Source organism: Eschrichtius robustus, chromosome 15 (assembly GCF_028021215.1).
Source record: "Eschrichtius robustus isolate mEscRob2 chromosome 15, mEscRob2.pri, whole genome shotgun sequence".
Taxonomy (NCBI): Eukaryota; Metazoa; Chordata; class Mammalia; order Artiodactyla; family Eschrichtiidae; genus Eschrichtius; species Eschrichtius robustus.
Genome location: NC_090838.1, coordinates 77614429 through 77631427, shown reverse-complemented (window position 1 = coordinate 77631427; position 16999 = coordinate 77614429). Strand labels below are relative to the sequence as shown.

General features: G+C 35.8%; 1 pseudogene; it reads right to left on the bottom strand.

Moving 5' to 3' along the window:
* LOC137777392 (serine/threonine-protein kinase 35 pseudogene) overlaps positions 1-14116 on the bottom strand; it is a 123650-nt pseudogene extending 109534 nt beyond the window's left edge.
* Between the last annotated feature and the right edge of the window lie 2883 nt (positions 14117-16999).

Below are 16999 nucleotides of genomic sequence, written 5' to 3'. Positions count from 1 at the left end.
GACAAACAAGTCCTGAACTGTTGTACTCAGGGCATTTGCTTCTGGGGGTACAGATCAAGAGGTCCAATGATAACTTGAAGACTCTCAGCTTCAGTTGAGGAATAAAAAACAGGATTGTTTTTACAAATTAGCTATCAAATTAGAGTTATTAAAATAAAACTTTACCAAAACAACAACAATACCACAAAACACTTCTGATTATCAATCTGAAGCAGAGATTGGGGCTCAATAAACAGACTAATCCAGAAAAATTACCTACATTATACCTTTTAATCACCACAATAACTTGGAAACTGAGGAAGAGTAAAGTTCAATAGCTTGCCCCAGGTCACAATACTAGGAAACGGCTGACCTGGGATCTGAGCCAGGGTCCACCCCAGCTGTATCTTGTGATATTCCAAGGGAATATGAGTAAGACTCATGAATAAAATTTATACAGAGATGAATTTCAACTCAAAATTTAAAAAAACACATTTGTAGTAATTATGGTGCTGCATTAATTGAACACACAGATTCTTGATGTAGTGGCTTCATATCTTTAGATTTTAGGTCCTGGAAGTATTGAAGAAGAAATTAGCTAGTCATCTATCACAAATAGTATATGTGGCCTGAACTGTGTTTCTAAAGACTGTAAATTATTAAATCATTTAAATTTAAAACATTCTTGTCTTATTCTAAAATTTTAGCTCCAAGTAACAAAATTCAGTCCAGGTAGCTTACATAAAGTTTAATTTATCATAAAAAATTATAAGAATAAAAGAAAGTCTCATGGAAGCGAAAAGGTAAAAATACAGAATGGTCCCAAGGTGAATGAGGATGATGTCCAATTCCACTCTTGATAGACAGACATATATTATATATATACATATATATGTCTGTCTATATTACATATATATAGTAAAATAAATACAAATATTTCAAATTTATTTAGCATATGTATGTCAATTTTATCTGAATAAATGTTTAAAAAGGTGAATTTTATCTACCCTAGAAATAGTAATACAAATTTGTTTTTCTAGATCTGCATACATAGACAGATCTATCTCTATCTCTAGCTCTATCTCCTTCTCTATCTCTATCTGTCACTCTATCTGTCTGAAGAACTCCATGTATTGGCCACAGGTTACCAAATGGGGTCCCTGACAGGGTCTTATTCTCATCTCCTGAAACATAAACCTACAGTTACATTTGTGTTGCTGGATGGCAGCTCAGGCACCATGACCATAGAGTAACAAGGAGTCAGGGAAATACACATCCCTTCCTCAGTTGGAGTCATGTATCTACCACTGGCACAACCATTGGTGGTTGGAGAGTAGGGTCACCTAATATTAACTTGGCTTTCCAAAATCAGTACGACAACCAGGAATGAGCTGGGTGTGGGGAGTCCTTACAAAGTAGCATATGTGTGCTGGAGAGATTCCTAACTGAAGCTCGGCTTAGTCGGTACTCACACCTCTTTATCTCCCTGTTCTTTCAAGTCTCCTCAATAATCTATTCCCAGTCCAATTAAACCTCTAAATTCTAACACTCTAAATTCCTATTGCAGAAAAGTAATTCAAGTGAGGTAAGATATCTTTTTTTTTAAATTAATTAATTTATTTTAACATCTGTATTGGAGTATAGTTGTTTTACAATAGTGTATTAGTTTCTGCTTTATAACAAAGTGAATCAGCCATTATTTGATTAGAAGTTATCATAAATTCCTATCATTGTTTCTTTCTATCCCTATTCAATGATATCAGCTTTGCCTCAGGATTAAACCAAATTGCCTTAGGATTTAAAAATAGATCTTACTATTTAACCCCTATGAACCTGAGTTGGGTAGAGAAAGCATTTTCATTTTATGTAGCAATAATGTGGTATTAAACCTTCTCTGCATATGCATGATGTTACTATTCACTTTTTAATCTTTTGGTCACCAGCATTCCTCCAAATGGAGACTTTCATGTGAATCTGCCAGACCCGCAGGTTTTTTTTGTTTTTTTTTAGTAAGTGACAAATTTACACTGTCATCCCAGCATGACAGATGAGTCATATGATTTGAGTTCTTGTCCACCAATGGTCAGTGACAGATGTCATAAGTAAGTGATGGAGCTGGAAAAGACGTACATCAGTGCATATGTTCTGATCAGACCCAGAACATCAAACAGATTGTCTTTCCTCCCACTCAGACACTTAGATTATTATACTTACCCTCTCTGCCATAGGCCTTTGTGTGTGTGTGTATCCATGTGATTCTCTACATCCCCTAGCACTTTTTCTTCTTCATAAGTTGCTATTTTGCTTTCATTTTAAAAGATATGTTTGCTGGATATAGAATATAGGTTTAAAGTGATTTTTATTTGTTTTTTCCCCCTAAAGTGTTGTTCCATACCTTTTTCAATTGCCTTGTTTTTTTTGAGAGTTTTCTTTTTGTATATTAAAAACTGAACTTGTAATTTCCAGCCTGACATACAAAGAACTTGGATCCTAACAGAAACAACAACAAAAAAGCTGAAAAACTAAAAATCAACAACTCTTCTTAGATCCAACAGAGAATTAGGGTCATAGAACAAGTGACTGAAAACTGGAGAGATAGGCAGATATAGAGAATCACATCTTACCAAGAGCAGAACCACTGCTGGAGGAATACTTAAAGGGTAGTTGACTAACTGCTGGAGACTGAATATTGACTAGCTTGAGAGAGAAAATTTTATGGAGGCCTGACTTTGTAGACATCCCCACACGTTTGTGAGTTTTACCTCCAAGAGTTCCACCAGATTCTGTAAAGATTGGAGAAAAACTCCCTCCTGCTTCCAGATAGAAGAAGGGAAAAGTAGCTATTGTGAAATAAGCCTACACCTTTCTATATTCCTTGATAAATGCTTGCCCTGAAGGGAAACTATTTTATAAAATCTAATCAATGTGTGGGAATGGAAATATCCAAGTCCAGCCCCTTCTAGTGTTCCTGTCTTATCTAAAGAGTACAGTAGACAGCTGACAAGTACTTAGAAAGGTCACAGCACAGGTGATAAGATAATAGAATATTTCCTTTTCCCCTACATGTTATTATCACAACAATAGGGCTCCTGCATAATAACTGGAGATTACAGCTGAAAAAAATTTCAAGACTCAGATCCTATTTATGAAGCCCTTAGAAAAACACAAAGATGGCAGGGGAAACAAAAACTAGGTTACCAGAGAAAACTTTAGCCTCTGACACTTATGGCTACAGCAAACAATAAACAGAGCCTATCTCCCAGCCAGATATATATAAAAACATACAATAAAGACCTAGTTACCTTGTTTCTTTTTACCTGCTATATCATGTATGGCTTTCAACAAAAAATTACAAGTCAAGCTAAAAGGCAAAAATACAGTCTGAAGATATAGGGCATACATTAGAACCAGAGCCAGATATGACAGAGATTTTGAAATTATCAGACCAAGAACTTGAAATAACTATGATTAATATGCTGAAGACTCTAAAACATGGATAATATGCAAGAATCGATGGGTAATATGCATAGAGAGATGCAAATTTTAACAGAGTATCATAAAAAAAAAACTGCTAGAAATCAAAAACACTCTGACAGAAATAAAGAATGCCTTTGATGGGCTCATCATTAGATTGGATACAGGCAGGGAAAGAAACAGTGAAGTTGAGGATATAACAACAGAAACTTCCCAAAGTGAAATGCAAAGAGAAAAAAAAAGAATGGAAAAGATGGAAAAGAATATCTAAGAAGGCTGGAACAATTTCAAATGGTGAAATATACGTACAATGGAATTACCAGAAGAAGAAAGATAAAAGGAGGCAGAAGAAAAATTTGAAGTAATACTGGCTAAGAACTTTCTTTTTAAAAATTTTTATTACTTATTTATTTATTTGGCTGCTTTGGGTCTTAGTTGCAGCACGTGGGATCTTTGTTGAGGTATGTGGGATCTTTTGTTGCGGTGTGCGGTCTCTTTGTTGAGGCACTTGGGCTTCTCTCTAGTTGTAGTGCTCGAGCTTCTCTCTAGTTGTGGCATACAGGTTTTCTCTCTCTAGTTGTGGTGTGTGGGCTCTAGGGAACCTGGGCTCTGTAGCTGTGGCTCATGGGCTCCAGAGCACGTGGGCTCTGTAGTTTGCGGCACGTGGGCTCTCTCATTGAGGTGCATGAGCTCAGTAGTTGTGGTGTGCGGGCTTAGTTGCCTCACAGCATGTGGGATCTTAGTTTCCCGACCAGGGATGGAACCTGCCTCCCCTGAATTGGAAGGTGGATTCTTTATCACTGGACCACCAGGGAAGTCCCAGAACTTTCTAATATTTTTGACAGACACAAAGACAAGAAGCTTCAAGAACACCAAGTAAGATAAATACTAAAAAAAATCTACACCTAGGCATTTTAAAGTTAAACTTCAGAACATTAAAGACAAAGAAAATATTTAAAGAGGCCAGGATGAAGGCAGGGGCAATAAATGCCTTACCTATGGAGAAACAAGAATAAAAATTATTCCAGGCTTCTCTTCAGGCACTATTCAAGCAAGAAGAGAGTGGAGTGAAATATTAAAATGTGAAAAGAAGGAAAATCCTAGAAATCTAGATTCAGCAAAATTAACCTTTCAAAATTGAGAAGAAATAAAGGTAAAATGAAACTTTTAAAATTTTCTTATCCATAAATGTTCTATCAGATAATAGTTCGTTCCAAATAATAATTTCAATAATATTTTAGATGATTATGGTTAAGTGAAACATATGTCACCAATATTATAAGAGGTGGGATGAAAAAATTTGAAATAAGGTCCCTGAACTAATGATGATGTGGTATAGTTTTATTTGAAAGTAGACTTAAATTAGCTGTAAATGTATATTGCAAACTCTAGGACAACCGGTAATAACATTTTGAGAAATATAATTAATATGCTAAGAGAAGTGAGAAATTTGAATCACATAAAATGTTCAATTAAAAACAGAGAATGCAGAACAAAATGAAAAAGAAACAAAAAATCAGACAGGACAACAAATAGAAAATACAGTGGTAACAAATGTGATAAATATTAAAGCAACTTTATCCATAATCATTTTAAAAATAAATGGTTTTAATATACATATAGAGACTATCAGAATGGATTAACAAAACAAAACAAAAATTGTATATGTTGTCTACAAGAAACCTACTTTAACTTTAAACACAGGGATGGAAAATATATTGTACTAACACTAATCAAAAGAAATCAGGAATAGCTACATTAATTTTAGACAAAGCAGATTTTAGTGTAAGAAAAATTATCAGATATAAAGAGAGCATCACATAAGGATAAAGGGGTCAATTCTTCAAGTAGGCATACAATTCTTAATGTGCGTGCACTCAGCAACTGTACATCAAAATGAGTGAGGAAAAACCTTATAGAACTGAAAGGAGAAATAGACAAATCCACTATTATAGTTGGAGACTTTAAGCCCTAATATTTGTAACTGACAGATCCAGGAGCAGAAAATCATTAACTATATAGTTGAAACGAAAAGTACCATCAATCAAATGAATCTAATTGACATTTATAAAATACTTCATTCAACAACATCAAAATACATGTTCTTGTTAAGCTCACATGAAACATTCTCCAAAATAGATTACCTCCTGAATCATAAAACAAATCTTAGCATATTTAAAATAGTAGAAATCATATAAAGTATATTCTCAGATGACAATAGAATTAAACTAAAAATTATAACAGAATGAAGCTAGAAAATCTCAAAATATTTAGATATGAAACAGCATACTTTGAAGTAATACATGGGTAAAGGAGGAAGTATCAGGGAAACTTTAAAAAGTATTTTGAACTAAATGAAAATGAAAATACAACTTTTCAAATTTTGTGTGATACAGAAAAAGTAGACAGAGATAAATTTATAATATTAAGTACATATATCTTAAAAGATGAAAATCTAAAACCAATAATCTAAACTTCAACATTAAGAAATTTGAAAATGTAGAGGAAATTGAATCCAAAATAAGCAAAAAAATAATAAAAATCAGAATAGAAATCGAGGAAATTGCAAACAGAAAATTAACAGAGAAAATCAATGAAACAAAAGCTGGTTGTAGAAAAGAGAAATAGAATTCATAAAACTTTAGCCAAGCTAAAAAGGAAAAAAAAAAAGCAGAAGATACAAATTACTAGAAATGATAATTCTGGGGCCAACACAAATCATCTCCTGGTCATTAAAATGATAATAAAGGAAGATTATGAACAACTCCTTACCCCAAATTTGATAAGTTAGATGAAATGGACCAGTTCCTTGAAAGTTATTATCATGAATAAGTATTTGACTTTAGCAAGCCAGGGATGGAAGGAACTTCTTCAACTGGATAAAGACCATCTACAAAAAAACCTAGAGCTAACATCATACTTAATGGTAAGACACTAGTTGTTTTCCCCCTATAATCCTAACTAATTCAAAAAAAACAAGAAAAGGAAATAAAAGACATACAGACTGGGAAGAAGAAATAAATCTGTCTTTTTTCACAGATGATATGACTGTTTATGTAAAAAAATCCCAAAGAATTGACACACACACACACAGACTCACACACAAACAACAATATCCCCTGGAACTAATAAGCAGTTATAGCATAGTTGCAGGATATGAGGTCAATATATAAAAGTTGATTTGTTTCTTATATGGCAGCAATGAACAATTGAATTTGGAATTAAAAACACAGCATTGTTTTCATTAGCAATAACAAAAAATTGAAATAGATATAACTCTAACAATATATGTACAAATCACAGAGCTGTATGAGGAAAACTACAAAACTAATGAAATAAATCAAAGATCTAAATAAATGGAGAAATATTCCATGATCATGGATACAGATACACTGTTAGGAGTTTATTCTTTCTAAATTGATCTATAGATCCAATACAATCCCAATCAAAATCCTAGCAATTTATTTTGTGGTTATCAATAAACTAATTCTGAAGTTTATATGGAAAAGCAAAAACCCAGAAAAGCCAAGACAATACAGATTGTATGAATTCAAGACTTACTATAAAACTACAGTGATCAAGACTTTGTGGCAATGATGAAAGACTAGACAAATACATCAATTGAACAGAATGGGGGCCCAGAAATAGAATCACACAAATATAGTCAACTTATATTTGATGAAAGAGCAAAGGCAATTCCATGGAAAAAGGAAAGTAATTTTAATACCAGTAACCCTGTAAGACTAAACAAAATATTATAAATTATCCATTCAACATTTGTTAACAAGATACCAAAGAAAAATATTTAAATATTGATTTGCCTCTTCTAGTAAGAAAAAATACATATTTTGAATATACTTTCAATGCAACATTTATGCTTGAGATATGGTGATGTCACTTCACCATATCTTGTGAAGGGACTTAATGTCTAAATTTTATGATAGCAAAATTGGCCTGGTCTGGCATTTTTGCTGCTATGCAAATAAATTGAACTTGCTAGAAGTGGCCCTTTAAGGCATATTAATCCCTCCTGGGTCTTAATCTTGCAAATGAAATACCTACTGGTTGATGTATATTTGCTGACAAATGGCTCACTTAATAGATAGGTAACTGAGAGCTCAGAGAATTTGGTGAGGAGTGTAGTGCTGTATTAAAAGAAATACATTTTAATTCCATATGCTTATACACTCAGTATAAGTAATCAAAATGATAAGAATGACTACTATGTATTGCATCCCATGTTTCAGATATTTTGTTCACAGTTGACATATGTTGTCATATTTAATATAGAAAAACACCATGGGATAGGTATCACTATCAGAATTTTGTGAATTAGAATTCTAGCCTAATGTAGGTTAAGCTCCAAAGTCCCACAGGAACTAATAAGCAGAGGAGCAAAATCTGAACATAGATTATTATTTGACTCTAGTTGATGCTCATAATCACTATTATAATCAGTTAGAGAAAATTCTATTGGAAGAAGGATGTTAAAAATAAAGCAATGTTCATCATATTAGCTATTTTCACAATAATTCTGCATAATTAGAACTCTATAAAATTTAGTGATATACAACAATAAACATTTCACTCATGTTTCTGTCGGTCAACTGGAATATGACTAATTAAGCAGAGCTCAACTTTGCTTGGTTCCAAGTTGCATGTTAGATCATAATCTGCTTTATGTAACTCTTATCCTCATTAGGATGGTGAAATGCAGATAGCTGGAAAAATTAAGCACTGCTGCACAGCTATTTGGAGTTTCTCTTTGTTGTCCATCCATTGGCTAAAGTAAGTTACTGGCAAAGCCCAAGATCAAAAGCAAAGGAAAGTATACTTTCCATTGCGGTCAATCAGAAGGAAATGAATATTTGCTATATAATAATCTAAGCACACACACACACACACACACACACACACACACACTACCATCACCCAATCCCCTAGGTACATATTGCCTATGGGTGCCATTTTCTTTCTAATCAAAGAGTCATTGCTCAACTAAATCACCCAATCTTCTTCCACTGTCTCCCTGGCATTTAATTAGCTTCTTTGAGTTTGAAAATCCAGATTCAACAATCATCATATTTATAATTTATTTTCAAAAAAAGAATAAATGTGTCCTGCTGGGCTTAATTACCCATATTATAGTTGAAGAAGAAAAAATTTGATACCACTGTGGAGATATTAAAGACACTAATGACTTAATTTTATAACTAAAAAAAATTTTTTAAAGGAGTGGGGGTGAAGATAGATTCACCCAGAAGTTGGAGTAATTATTTAAAGCCAGAGATATAGGATGTAATATTTTTGGCTATTTAGATGTCAAAACTGTCTCCTCATAAGCACAGATAAGCTTTGCCATATTTGCTAATCTGATACAGTCTATGTAATTTGATAATGTGGTCATTTTCTTTGCAGGATATTGGCTTTTTGGTGCCAGACTAAAAGATATATAGGTATGGGGTCATTCAAACCAAGAGGTAGGGGTAGGGATTTATCTATTTAAGACCTTTAAGAACTGACTTCTAAATTAATATATAATGCCTGTGTGTGTTCCTTACACCTAAATCCAGAAGGGGAATAGTAATTTTAGGAGATTACACACTCAGGATCACAGCATGATGGGCAATCCTTTCTCGGTAATAGAAATATTTGCTTTATAAAATCACTGAATGGTTTTAAAAGTCACGTGGCAAACCAGTTTGTCTTATGTGAGTGAGAGTCAATTTAGAAAAGCTGCCTGTGCCTTCCACTACCACATGTCCTGCCTTAAAACTTATTTCTTAGTACTCAAAACAAACACTTGGGAAGATTCTGAGATGATCAGATAAGTTCTCATTTTTCATTGCCATCTGTATACAGAATCCAAAACAGCACTATTTCTTCAAAAAAGCTATTCCTGGAAAACAGAGAGTTGAGGTTGAATTGAGGAATGCTCTGATTTAATGCTTACTCTGATCTCATCATAATTCCAACCAATCTAAGGCGGGGAAGAGAAAGGAATCCTTTTTCAACCTCAGAATTCAGTCCAAGCTTAGTCATCAACCATATGATATGGTATAGATTCAATTGATGAATTTTTAAAATTTTGTTATTCAAAACAAGGAAGTTGCTAAGGACACTTGTCACTGAGTCTGTCATTCTCAGGCTCTATGCAAGACTATAGTAAAAAGCATATGAAAATGAAGAATTTTGTTGTGAGGTTATTGTAATGATGAAGACAGGACAGGATGTTGCTTAGAACAGACTGAAACTTTGTTACTATCCACTCTGGAAAGAGGAAAAATCAAAGTTTATAAAATTATGAAGGAGATGAAGAGTATGGACATGGTATCATGGAAGTCTGAAAGACGTGATAGGGAGCCAGAGAAAGAGATGCATAGCTATTAATTCTTAAAGGATATAAGTTTTACCTAAATTATATGCTCTACCAAACAGCAGTTACACACATAAAATTTATCATACAGGGAGTTCAGGCTGACATTATAAATTATTAAGAATAACTTGCCTAGGTTTGTAGCTATTTTAGAATTTCTTTTGAGCAATTGTTTTCATCAAGTCAAAGATTCATGCTTCAGTATTTATTCCCTGTTGACCCTCCTCGTCTCCCCAACACCACCACACTTGTACTTTATAAGTAGTGTCATGTAGTGATAATCTGAAATCCCTATTGAACATTATACATTAACCTTTTACTAACTGATATTATGATCAACTTAATACAGTGTTTTCTGCTCTATAGATGCAGGACATGGGGGAGAGCCATAAATGTTAAAATGTGTATCTAAGTATGTAAGATGATTCCAGCATCAAAGGAAACAGGAAGGGGTAAGGACAATGTGAATGAGTTCATGACTTGGTTGGCAAAAAACAAACAAACAACAACAAAAAATCCCCGCAAAAAACACGTTTCTGGAGTCAGCAAGATAGGGATATAGGAATTTCTAGTACTCGTCTCCTCCCAGAGATATCACTGAAGAAATATCTGCCCATGAAAATGCCTTCACAGGCACTAAGGATTCCAGGAGTTAGGGATTACATCACTTGGGTGGAGCACAGATAACAGACACATTAAAGAAAGCAGCAAAGATAAGTTCACATTACCTCTGTGACCCCCACTCCAGACCCAGTCAGCCCAGCATGGAGAGAGACACCTTCCACTTGACCTCACTGCAAGGAGCCCAGCATCAGGCCTGCACCAGCAGCACCAGCTCCTGTGATGCCAGGCTCCTAGCCCACCCCAGCACCAGTCAGGCCCCCATAGTTCCAGGCCCCAGGTGGTCTCTTGCGGTCCTAAGCTCACAGCCTGCCACAGTACCAGGTTGACCTCCATGGACCCAGCCTCCAGACTAGCTCCCAGAGACCTAGAATCCTCCTCTGTCTCAGTGCTAGGCCAGTCCTCATGGACCCAGCCTCCAGCCTTGCAGATGCAGGTTTCAGACACACCCTAGAGCTAGGCTGGCTCTCAAGAACCCAGGCTCCCAGCCTACACCAACATCTCCCAGTCTGCCTTGCAGACCCAAATGCCATGGAGACCTAGAGTAATCAAAACAGTATGGTACTAGCATAAAAACAGACACATAGACCAGTGCAAAAGATTGAGATCCTAGAAATAAACCCATGCATATGTGGTCAATTAATTTTTGACAAAGGAGCCAAGAATATATAGTAGGGAAAGGCTAGTCCCTTCAATAAATAGTATTGGCAAAACTGGATAATCACATGTAGAAGAATGAAACTGGACCACTATTTACTCAAAATAGTGGGTGCGTGAGCACCTATTTACTGAAGACTTACATATAAAATCTAAAACTATAAAACTCCTAGAAAAAAAGCATAGGAAAAAGTTCTCAGCCTTGGTGTTAGCAATGATTGTTTTAGATATGACAAAGGTGCATGCATCAAAAGCAAAAATAAACAAGGATACTATATCAAACTAAAATGCTTCTGCAAAGCAAAACAAACAATAGAGTTAAGAGGCAACCTACTGAATGGGGGAAAATATTTACAACCTATATATCTGAAATATAAAGAACTCATACAACTCAATATCAAATAAATAAATACATACATAAATAAATAAAGTAATGGAATTTAAAAATGGGCAGGGGACTTGAATAGGTATTTTTCCAAAGAAAACATATGAATGGCAAACTGGTACAGGAAAAGGTTCTCAGCATCACTAATAATCAAGGAAATGCAAATCAAACCACCAGATACTACCTTACACCTGTTAACATGGCTATTATCAAAAAGACAAGAGATAACAAGTATTGGCAAGGATGAGGAGAAAAGACAACATTTATGCACTGTTGGTGGAGATATAAATTAGTATGGCCACTCTAGAAAGCAGTATGAAGGTTCCTCAAAAAACTAAACATACAAAAAAAAAAAACAAAAAACTAAACATACATCCAAACATCACATTCTGGTTATATATACAAAGGAAATGAATCAGGATCTAGAAGAGATATCTGCACCTCCAAGTTCAGTGCAGCATTAGTCACAATAGTTAATACATGGAAATAACCTAAGTGCCCATGGACAGATGGATGAGTAAAGAAAATGTGAAATATTTATCTCTCTTTATCTACATAGATATAGATAGATATAGGTATAAATACATACAATAGCTTGTTCTGCCCTAAAATAGAAGGAAATCCTGCCTTTTTGTGACCATGTGGATGGACCTTTAGGGCATTATGCTAAATCAAGTAAGTCAGATAGAAAAGACAAATACTGTATGACCACACTTATACATGGAATCTAAAAAAGCTGAACTCATAAGTAGAATTGTGGTTGTTAGAGTCTGAGAGGTGGAGGAAATGAGGAGATACTGATCAAAGAGCAGAAACTTCCAGTTACATGATGAAAAAGCAGTAAGACTCCAAGTTCCAGATAAGAGCTCTCAGTCTTTACAATTATAACACCTGGGAACCTCCTATATTCCTTCACATGTATTCCTCCCATAATTATTTCCACAGCTGCAAAATGGGTCTTTGGCCAATAAATGCTTCCTCCCTATGGAATGAATTTCCTTTTCCTGGTGTTTCTTATCAAGATCAAGTCTATTTTTTTCTTTTTTCTTTTCTTTCCTTTTTTTTCAGATACCACTGAAATAATGGGTTAATATAGAATGTTTTGTGTATACAATAAAAAGAGGTAGTAGAAAGCTCCCTGAAATTTGAAGGAAAGATCTTGGAGTACACTTTACATGCTATGTAATTAAGGAAGACAATGTCCTCTTCTGTTTAAAGAGGACAATAATACCGGATCATTTAAACTTCCAATTTGTTCTTCAGGTCAAATAAACTAACCAATCTTTTTATTTTTTTTTGCATTTTCTACAGTAAGCGTTCATTAATTGATTATAAAAAAGCATTTCTAAAAAATACTCAACTCAAATGTAACCTCCACTCAGAAGGCTTCTTTAGACTTTCCAACTCATACTCAAATATTCCCACATATCCCCTCATTCAGATTTGGGGCACCATTGATGACAAGCACATTTTCTCTTCAACCCTGCATTTCCTCCCAAATCCACAGGGCCCAGGATGAAGAATCCAGTCTCAAGTGTACATGCCAAACAAAAAGTACACTCACCTACTTTAAAAACACCCAGGAAGTTTTGCCCTGAATTTGAAGTAGCACACATGGCCTGGTCCATTCTGGTTTCAAGTTCAAAGGCATCAGGCAGGTCCCTGATTTAGCAGCTAACTTCCTTCAAGAGCTCCTTGGTCCCCTCAGACATGGAAATCCTGCATTTCTGGGGAATATGCTACTCCATCTTTGCGTTATCTAGCAGCACCTCACCAACAGGGAGATCTTGGTCAGGACCTCAGGAGTTCCTTCTTGATCCCAGAGTCAATGAAAGTGATTCTTTCTATCATTGCCCAGATGATAATGCCCAGGGCAAAGATGTTGGACTTGGCTGTGTAGCATCCCTCCTAGAGTTCAGGGGGTTATTTAGAAATCTGAGCTGCAGGCTTAGGGAAGCCATTTAGGTGCAGGCTTAGGGAAGCCACATTCACATTTGTGTTGTCTTGATTTCCCTCTTTGATTTGGGGAGGTAGAGGAGAGGGGGCAGCCCACCACAGACTTTGCTTAGTTCAAAGTCTGCCACCTTGAGGATGGGGGTGCCAGACCTCTCCGTGTTGAGCTTGTCCTCCGGCTTTGGTCCCTGTGCACAATGTAGTCTGAAGGCACTGGTGGTCCTGAGCTGTAGCATGAAGCTTTGTTGGTGGCTGGGTCCAGCCTCCAGGACAGGACAGACTGATTCAGGCCTCCACGTTCACATAAGTCCATGACAAAGCAGAGGTAGCAAGGCTCCTCAGCATAACCCAGGAACCCTTCTTCTTTGACGGAGGTCTCCAACAGGTGCAGATAAAGCTGTGCGCTCTTGTAGCTACTCTGCTCACGCATGTACTCGTCAGTCACACTGTGTGACACACTCCTCAAACTGCATGAGGTTCTGGTGGTGCCGCTTGAGGCAGGTCAGGGCCCAGAATTCTGCCAGCACCTGCTCCAAGTTCTCCAGGCTGTCACAGCAGATGTTCTTGACCTCTGTGAGGGCCTCGCTGTCTCCCAATCCACACAGTAGCTGCTGCACCTGATCTCTGCCAACAGGCTGTAGTGCCCACCAGCTGCTGCCCTCCACCACCATTGTGCCAGCTAGGCTCGCCTGGGGCCTCGGCCTCCACTGGATGCAAAATGTCATGAAAAGGTATGTTAAATTAAAGAAAAAGATTTTTTTAAAAGTTCATTCTTTATTAGTCATAGCTTTCATGACAGTGTGAGTGTAATTTTAATATGAATTAAAAAATATGAGTTATAGCTCTGCAAAGATGATTAAAATCATTGTTTCCGTTTGCTTCTATCTAAGCCCTATTGTAGCATGAAGAATCCCACCTGCCTCATTCCTTCCTACTTGAACAGATGGATCATAAACATATGGGCTTACTGAGGAACATTTAGTCTCATCCCATTACACCTGCTGGCCAAGGGAGAGATACAAAACAGCCACTATCCAGTTCATAGATTTATAACCATCCAAGAGAATGTTTCTGCAGGCCTTGCTGGCTAGTTGGGTTTGTCCTTGGCTTGTTCCCAATAATATAAAAGTCAATTATAGTAATTGCTGACCATTAGGTATCACATGTATGCAGGCCTGAAGAACTATATTATGCCTATGAGTAGATAAAGAAAATGGATCCCTAATATGCAAAATGTGAGGAATATATATATTTTTTAAAATTCTTAGTTTGAAAAAATGGTCAAGAAATGGGTTTTGTTCAAAAGGACCATAAATTAATAGGGTATGTGAGATAGGCAAGCCCATTTTCAGGGATTCTGTGTAATTTACCCCCAGGAACATCATTTGCATGTGAAAACATGTATTCATAAGTATGTTTATGGAAGTTTACCATCTGTCATGGATGACAAATGGTTGGAAATAACCAAAATCTGTATCAACAAGGGACTGGATAAATAAACTATGGTATATGTATATGATAAAAAACTATGTTTATGTCAATAATGATGAGTAAAATTGAAGTTTGTGACAGGTAAATTTGTCCATGATATATATTTGACTGAAAAGGCATATTGCATAAATTGTCTACTATAGTACAATTAAGTTAATACTTGAAAGGCTGTACGTGTGTGTGTGTGTGTGTGTGTGTGTGTGTTGATTTCTTTCTGCCTTTGTTTTTCTATCTGTGCTTCCTGGTATGCTATTTACATTATTTGAGTATATATCACATTTACCAGAAATGATAAATCTCATTTTAGATCATGCTAAACTATATCTCTGTATATGAGGAACACGGGCATTTTAATTCATTCATTCAACAGTTCCAAATGTCTGATACGTAATAGAGGCCAGTTTCCTTATTATTCCTTAAACCTGTCATGGACCAATACAATAGAATGAACCATAACAAACATGTGAAATACAATATAAATGAGTAGCTGAAACCATGATCACACATATTTAGGTGTCATGGAAATATTCAGTTGCTATAAAAAATGTCTACAGTCTTACACTCAGCTTCTATATTTATCTAATTGCTAACTGGTAACACACAGTTTTTGATTCAACCTAAGTCTGCAGATCACACTTAGAGAGCCACTGCTGTAGAAAATATGGTAGTGATTAAGGGAATCAAAGAATGACATTAAAAAAAGACCATTTAATTAATGAGGATAGGCCAGTCTATGCTGAGCTTAAAAATAAGCCATAAAATCCCAATGGCTTAAACTAATTTCGAATGATGATTTCTCAATCATTCATAGCCCATTGTGGTTCAAGTCATGGTCCCCTATCTTAGAGCTCATACCACCTGAAACATTTGGCTTCTGGATCCTCATGACAGAGGGAAAGAGAAATGAAGGAGGAACAGCAGTTCTTTATTACCTCTGATGGTAAGGAATGCATGCCATTGCTGTTCTCAGTCCATTAACCAGAATTAGTCATATGACTGCAAACTAGGTACAGTTTAGGCTGAAATATATGAGAAAAAGTAAATATTTAGTGAGCATTAACTTCATTGAGAAGTTGTTCACCTGAGTTACCTGGCACTGTGAAGATCATAAAGATTATAAGGGAGTTGAGACTCAAACTCAGGTTTTTTTATTCCAAATTTAACATATATTTGTGTCAATCTAGATAAACGAGGTTATGCTGAGTAAAAAATTAACACCCCAATCTCAGGAGCTCAGCACATGATGTTTATTTCATGCACCATTCAGGGTCTTGCAGTCTCACTGAGTGTGTTTCCAGGGTGACAAGAGGAAGAGAAGAAATTGCCTAGAGAAATCACACCTATTCTCTATGTTCTGGTCTAGGATAAATACTTGTCGTTTTTTCCTGAGTCAGTTGGCAAGAACTGGACACATGAACACACCAGTGCAAGAATACTGGGCTTTGAGGGAAAGCACACGTATGTTTGGCAAGCAGTGTATGAATATATGCATATTCTGTAACATTCAACTAAATCAAACCAGCTTTCAATCGTTACTTACAGTTTGGATATTTCTTTTCAATTGCAGGTATTTTAGAATGGTTAAATAAAATCTGCAAAGTTCCTATGTTCTTCTTTATCTTTCACCCTTGCAAATTTATGTATCTACCAAAAACCAGTTCAGCCATTTTTCCCTAAATTGTTCAATCCTGTTGGGGGGAAAAATCAGTCAAAACTGTAAATAGTTATTTGAAAGGGAAATAATAGTCAAATTTGTCAACCTAAAACTGTGTATAGTTTTATCCTCATACTACCTTCTTTAGGTTTCCAATGATAAAAATGGAAACAGTGACATGCCTAACTATTGTTCTCCTTTTTCATCAACAAAGATATTTATCATTCTGTTTCCTCTAAAGTGGACTAGAAAATATATGTGGGTACTCACTTATCAGAAAATACCTTTATCTGAGTCAGGTTGTATATGACATTCATTCTTGGAGAACCCTCCAAAAGAATACTCAAAGAATGTATATTTTAATTAACTGTTCCAGCTGACATAGACTTTCACCAGTGTGAAGCCAGGA